Source organism: Colias philodice, chromosome 21 (assembly GCF_061535455.1).
Source record: "Colias philodice isolate Cphi_HAF_F1 chromosome 21, ilColPhil1 Martin Lab GWU primary, whole genome shotgun sequence".
Taxonomy (NCBI): Eukaryota; Metazoa; Arthropoda; class Insecta; order Lepidoptera; family Pieridae; genus Colias; species Colias philodice.
In genome coordinates this window covers 3474181-3482063 of record NC_143106.1, presented here as the reverse complement: position 1 = coordinate 3482063, position 7883 = coordinate 3474181, and positions in this window count along the sequence as shown.

Here is a 7883-nt window from a genome sequence, read left to right as displayed (position 1 = left end):
GGAGGTCGTTGAACTTGAATTGACGTTTTTATAAGTTGGGAACGGGCGCACTAAAATCTATGCCTACAGACGGGTACAATGACTGACGGCTGACGGGGAGCATATTATAGTAAGTAGCTTTGAAGGTCTCGGGCAAAGGTTGGAAATTGTGAGTGTTTTTGTTAGGTGACTGATATCACTGATTATAGCATACACTATCTTATTGTAAATATAGACTACCTAGGTTCCTAAAAATAAATCTTATATATAAAAATGAATCGCAAAATGTGTTGGTAAGCGCATAACTCGAGAACGGCTGAACCGATTTCGATAATTCTTTTTTTATTATATTCCTTGAAGTACGAGGATGGTTTTTATGTAGAGAAAACGTAAATATGTACCACGGGCGAAGCCGGGGCGGACCGCTAGTTGCTTATAAAGCTACTAATAACAAATAGGTTCAGCACATTGATTGATCCAAATGAAAAATTAATTAATTCGATCGAACGTATAGTTATTGATCGATACAATACTCATAGCACTTTTTTAAAATAAATAAATAAATTCTATAGAAATACCTACTCATAAAAAGAAAACAATACCGTAACCAAGCATTAAACAAAGCTTATGGCACTTCAAGCACAGTTAGAACACAGCGTGTCAGTCTGCAGTCAGTTGTTTCCTCACTATATAATCAAATCTCTCACAGATTCAATTAATAACAATTAAAGAGCACATAGAATACAAAACAGCATAGACACGTTTTTATATAATGACGTGTTAAGTTCCGCGTACTTGGTTGTTAACATTAACTAATTGCGACAATCAATGCAATCTGTTTCACATGGTTTTGTTAGGTTTTAACACTTGGATAAAAGAATAGGGAATGATGGAAGTTGTTAGACGGTGTTTGTAGTGTAGAATGTTCTATCAACTGATAGCTGAGTAGCTATGGAAATAAACATGTAAAAACATTTGTCTTATCTAAATGCTTAAATTCTTACAAATAAAATAAGAAAAAATATTATAATAAAATAAATTTTTCCACGGAAAAATATTAATTCGAAGCAAAACAATACAATTATTTCGCGTCCCGCCGTCCGTATTCACAAATGACACGTATTTTCAGCAAAAAGCTTAATTTAATTTGAAAGGCCATTACCACAGCCGCCACTGCAGTCGATTTCACATATCTCCAGACTTTTCTTGTCTGTATTCGCATAAAAGTTCATTTTCAGTGTCTCATTGAACTTTATAAGCGTTGGTAAAAACTCGAAATGTGCGGAATATGGCTCCGCTAAAGTATTTTTATTGCACACGTACATTGACCGGGGCATTCATTAATTAAAGCAAGTTTTATTAGCACGTCACAAACAGTTTTCGGTGTTATTCCTAGACGAGTTCATTATGCGAGCTTATCGACGTTCTGTGCATCCAAATGATTTATTAATTCAACAGTTGTATAAAGAATCTGTGCGGTATATTAAAAGATTAAAAAATCGGCAATAAAAAGTGTGATTAACTTGTGTGAGACCATACAACTTTTACAAAAAAAAAAATACACTTTTTACAAAAAAAAACGCTCCACAGTTTTTCTGTTCGATACTAGAGCAATAAATACACTACAATTAGAGGTTATAAAGCGTTCTTCGACGACTGTTAGCGTTAAATGGGGATCACAAAAAGCTGCACCGTTCACTCGCAAGTGTAACACCTATGACGTTCATGATAGCACTTATCATCTTTATAATACAGTTATAAGAAATGTGATTTGTCTTTCTGTCTCTAGATTTATGTTTTGATAAAAAAACTATACTTATACAGTTATTATAATATGAACATCAAACGTTATTATTACAGCTAGAGCAACGTAAACACATAATATTATGTATGTATAATGTGGTTAAAGTTTTTAAATTAATATTTTACAAAAGCCATGTAACTATTAGTTTTATTAATTTAGGTATGACTTTTCAGAGTTTCTAAATATGAAATTGATGCCGTTCTAGTATTATGTTATAGGGAGGAATGTTTATGTAGAGTAGGTACCTACTATTTTTACTCCTAGGTAATTATTATATTGTCAGATTGTAAAGACTATGCTGTATGTGTGTGTAAGAGAGTTGGTAAGTCCATATGACATTAACAGTAGCACTAGCCTATTTTTAATACAGTAAGTAGAAACAAATATAAAAAAATAGTATACTTATATGAATTAATTGATCATTGCATAATCCTAAAATAACTTAAATGGAATATCTGTATAAATATGTTTAATGCTTAGCCAGCAAACATAACAGGTAATTCAGAAATTAATAATCACAAAATTTACATCCGGCTATCGATAGCGTAAAATTAGTTTATATTCAAACACAATAAAGCTTATATTGTCAGCAATTACAGAACATTTTCCACAATATAACAATTCGGTTTGGCTTTGTTCACAAATAAATTATAGAGCTGCGTCCACACGGGATCGCGGCGCGGCGACAGATCGCACCAATTTGAATATTAATAGCGCCAGCGAAGCGTGAAAACTGTACGATGTTACTCTTTTTACTGGAATTGACATATTTTTTTAAAATGGAAGTCGGAATTTATTGGATTCGAATTATTTCTGCGATAAATGCAACATTTAAAACGTTTAATCTATAATAATTTTATTATAATATTATGTTGCTTACAATTAAAATAAATAGTCATAAGAAATGGTTTCAACATTCAAATACGCGTTTGTTTTCATTAAATTTTAAATTTAGAATGTGCTAAAATGTTCCATCCGCAGATTATTGAATGGACAAATGGACTTTTTTTTGACCTACCAGCCAGTATTTTTTTTTTATTTTCATGTATTATTTAAAATATTATATTTGTATTCCATCATATCCAGTGACAATGATCGCGATAGAGCCGTTGGAGCGGATCAGCCATATGACCGCGCCCTGAGCGCATTGACGGCCGATGCATAAATCAAACGCTAATAAATAAATATCGCTTCGAGTCGCTTCCTGTCGCTAATGTAGCGTTTACACCCTTGTCCTGTTGGCCCATCGACCATGTCGGGTGACACTTGTTTGTTTCGACAAAAAGCCAAGGAGCTGTCTTTTAAAAGTAAAGATAAATAACCTCAATTAAAAAAACAGTTCTGATAGAGTAGGATAAAAGATTGCTAAGGAAAAAATTTGATACTATTTCGCCAAAAATTATTGGTTACTTATTGTACCTATATAGATAGGAGCGTGGGAGCTTTGCTATATAGTAAAGGTAGAATCATATCCTGCTTATTGACATTTGCAATATTAAAACTAAATGTACTTTTCATAACTACGATTGGAGCTTTGAATGACATCAGGAAGAGAAAGAAAATGCTCGTAATCTGAATATCTGACTGGCAAACTAAATGATATTTTAAACATAATATTACAAAACCTGACATTAAGAACACTTAATAATCAACTCACTTTACTATACGTTAGGTACTAGGTATATCTATTGATATAATGCATATCATTGACACATATCTATTGTCATGCATTGGTCCATGGAGCACGGAGCAGGGTCACCTATTATGTGCACCGCTCCTTGATTGGCACATGACCGTCACGTCACTAAGTGAGAGACCGTAAGTACCTCAGTTAATTTAATTAAAAGTAAATGTATGAAAATTTTTAAGGAATATCATGTGGCAGATGAATAGTTAGTACTTTACCACCGTAATCGTAATATGATAATAACTAAGTAAAAAGTTTTCAAATAGGTATTCAATACTCAAACAAACAGGAATAAATAAAACACAATAAGAAAGTAAACGATTTTATTATTTTAACTAAATTTTAAAACCAATTTACACTTTACAAAACATACAGATATATAGGAGAGCAGTTTTTTACAATACTTTTTACAGTACAATACATAATTTATTAAGTGTTTGTATAACTAATTCTTATGCAAAGTAGGTAATACATATTAGGCAATTGTTGGCAACATTATTATAATTCACAAATCCTATTTTATCTGTAAATCTAAATTTCACAAACCATTGTTACTTCATCCCTCAAGATATTTAATTTTGATATGAAAACACCGTGACATCCGCAAGCCCCATATATTATCCCGGACTATCTTCTAGCCAATATCACCGCAAAATATTAGCCGTTGCGAATCTAACTTTAGTACTAGTGTGTCCACTTAGCTATCCTTAACATCTCAGTTATACTAATATCGACCTTAGCGTTACACTATAAAGATAAATTTTCCACAACAGCAGTTCGCACATCCATAAATGTCCTCAAGTAAAATTATGTCATAAGATTAGAGTGCTTCAGTACAAAATATACAAATAGCACTCTCATCTTCAGTATCTGTTACTAGAATTTGTTCTGTAATGAAATTTGAGTTGTATTTCAAACATATAAGGTTAGTTTTTGTTGTATCTAGGAGGATAGAGCTTGACCCATCCCAAGGGATTTCAACATGGACTTTAGTCACGGTTTTATTTGAATTCGCCGAAATGCATTGCGACAAATATTTGGACATTTATTGCTATTGGGTCTGGTGTCGAATATTAAATGTTGATTTTGTTCGGTCTGTCATATTACATGAATTAGTTCCGGAGGATTTTTGGATTTGCGACAAACGACGCGGGCGAGCCGCTCTGATTGATATCTTGAAGTATTCACGGATTAATATTGGGGTGGAATCGATAACCTGCCTTTGATTTATTTCATGTTTATTAACCGTGTTTGTGTAGGCAATGTTGTTAAAAAAGTTATCATGAATATTTTTTAACTAGGTAGGTTCGGTGTAAAAAGGGAAAAACTGTTTTCTTGTCATATAGGTATAACGTTCGTTAATTGTAGGTAGAGTAATAGAATGGAATAATGTTTCTCCAAAAGTACTTGTCACACTATTATTTTGTCGATTTTAACATTGTTGTGAATATAGCAAGTGCCAGATAATTTGTGAAACAATTTTACAAGCAAATATACGTTTACAAATTAGGTACCAATTACGTGCAAACGCATTTGAATGCCTACATAATTTTCTGCATTCACTGAAGCGAAACGTATAAAGTGCGAGTGAGTAATAGTTGAATTTGTTTATCCGAATTCGGCGTTATTTAGTCGGGTCGAAAAGTGACAATTTTATAGTCACATCGCGCCGGCGTCGGCTGCGGCTGCTGTCAGCGGCCGGCAAAAGGGAACAAAACAGTGACAATTGGTGCATATCCTCGACGAATTATCCCTCTTCGGCGCCTTTGTCCAATTGAAGCTTCCTTTATTTTAGCTTTTTTGCCGCTTTTCCATTCTCATTTGGTTATTTATATCCTCTTTTTTGGATCGGACAATGAGCGCGCCGCTCATTATATCGTCTCAGGTTTAGCACGCGACTCGCTACTAAATCTCCGGTGGAATTCTAGCGAATTACCGCAGAAACACGGGCCGTTTTTTCGGGTGATTGATTGGAGTAAAAATTACTCTCTGTTTTTTCGACAGCGGAGTCGTCGTGTCATCGATTCGCTTTTATCGTGGGGTGGAAAAGCGATCGGGTTTGCTAGCGAAAGATAAATCTCGACGTATTAACATATAGTGAAAAACATATATCGAGGTCGTGAGAGTCATTAATTTAGTGTATCGTGGCAGGTTATCTTGGTGCAGTTGCGGCTCGGCGTTTCTTAGTAGTTGTCGGAAATAGATTGGCCCACCCGTCAAGTGCACTCGTGTATGTACTGCGAATTCCGAATTAATATCATAAAGGTTTTAAAGTTATATCTTAATTTTATTCGTTTTTAATGGGATACTGTTTATTATTTTTATGAATATGTGTGTTATATCCGTAACTGCATTAAAATAGTTGACAAGGCATAGTTAAAAAGTGGAGTTAGGTATATATTTTTTTTTTGTAATGCATGATTTTACCGAAACTTATTTGGTCGATCATTTTATTAGAAATAATAATAATAATAAGCTCATTCATATTCTTATGGAGAAAAGCTCATTCATTCCGTGTAAAAAAAATCAAAATTTACATTTCAAATGTTTTGTTAGTTGTTAGTTTAACTTAATCTATTTTAGTATCTAATGTTAGTTTTAATTTTCTTATTTCCAGGGATCCCTTATTGGGTAAAAGCCTCCTCTCTCCTCTTCCATGTAATCCTATCCTGTGAAATTTTCATCCAGTTTTTATTAGGACTAAAAAGTGAAGTCCCGTGTCCCCGTAGTGGGGTAAGGGGCAGATGCATTATTCATACCTACATCTGTTTCACTGATCGATTTTCTTTAGGGACAAGTAGGTGATCAGCCTTCTGTGTCCTGCCAGACCGAGACATTTTTTTTTTCTTCGTCTCCACCGGGAATCGAACCCAGGACCCCTCGGTTCTACGCTCACGCGTCAACCACTGTACCAAGGTGGCGGTCGAACTAAAGTACGCCTTAATTGTAAAGTTCTACCGCATATACTAAAAATATTATTAATTGATAATAAATGTAATGTAGAGCTGCGATACATTTTTAATGAATAACATTTTACAAGCATTTTTAACATTTCTATTTAAAACGACAACAAAGTCCATGTCAAATGAACACACGTAAACTTTTTATTAAACAAGATGCAGCATCAGACATTGTTTACGCTTTTCCCAAAACATGGTCCCGGCATAATGTATGCAATCTATTGTCTCTGCTCGCAGGATGTCAGCACAAATTACTCGTCGATTAGTTTCCGAGTAATCGATTTTGTATTCGATAGTTGCATCGTTCGGAAAAAGGTCGAAATACAAAAAATCGGATGCAATCATCTGATAGAATGTCGGTTCAAATTGACACGATTATTGAGACATTTCTGGGAATATTATTCGCGTGTGGGATATTAAGTACTTGTGTTAGAATGTATTGAAGAAATATCGTATGAGGTAACTTCTTCCTTCGTTTCGTTGGAGAGTCTTTTTGCAAGACTAGAGTTTTTCGTTTTAAAATGTTTAAAAGCATAGTGATCGTCATTGGTGATGCTATCGATACCCACGTATCTATATCTATGTAGTCTTTTCGTGTCTATTATATTTCAATCACAAACAAAAATATGTTATCTAATACCTAACTATGAATTTAATACGAAGGGTTCTATAGGTATTAAAAATTGCACACACCTACAGAAATCTAGAATGTCATAAATTTTTGAAGGTTATTAAGGTTATATTTAAAAAGTCGTAACTTCTACTTTATCGTTTTATGACAACAATCGGTCAAATTTGCCTGTATTTTGTTAGCATACGCGACGGACAATCTCTAATTTCACGAGTCATTACCCCACCGAACCCTGATTAGGGGCGACACTGAGGGGCTTCGCTAATAAATATCCCGGAATTGATAAAAAGAAAGCTCAAGATGTCATGAATTTGTAATTGAATGACGTGGTACCTATGGGCGACGCGTAAGTACTATGGATAGACTGTAGATAATGACCGCTTGTCTGAGGAGGATGAAATGTATAATTTAAAGGACATAAATATTCTATAATATCTAATCACCGCTCATCTGCTGAGAATTTAAGCAAGGGCTTTTATTAATTTTCTAGAATGCGTAAAATGACATTTTCAATGGAATTTCACAACAGAGGATACCTTCTGAATGAATAAGCATTCTTATTAATTCTAGTTCAAAAAAGAATTTCAAACATTGCTCTATTACTCTCTACATTTTATAATCGCTATAGTGTAACACTAGATCCCAAGATCAACATTCCTAATAACACACGAGAAGAATCTATTAAGGATTCGTCAGTAAAAAACATATTCCCTTACTTCACTTGCATTTCGTCAGTAAAATAATAATTAGCATTTACTTTCCAATGCATCGTTAAAATTCTGCGGCGCCTGCCACCGGCGCGGTGGAAATGTCGAAAAATTC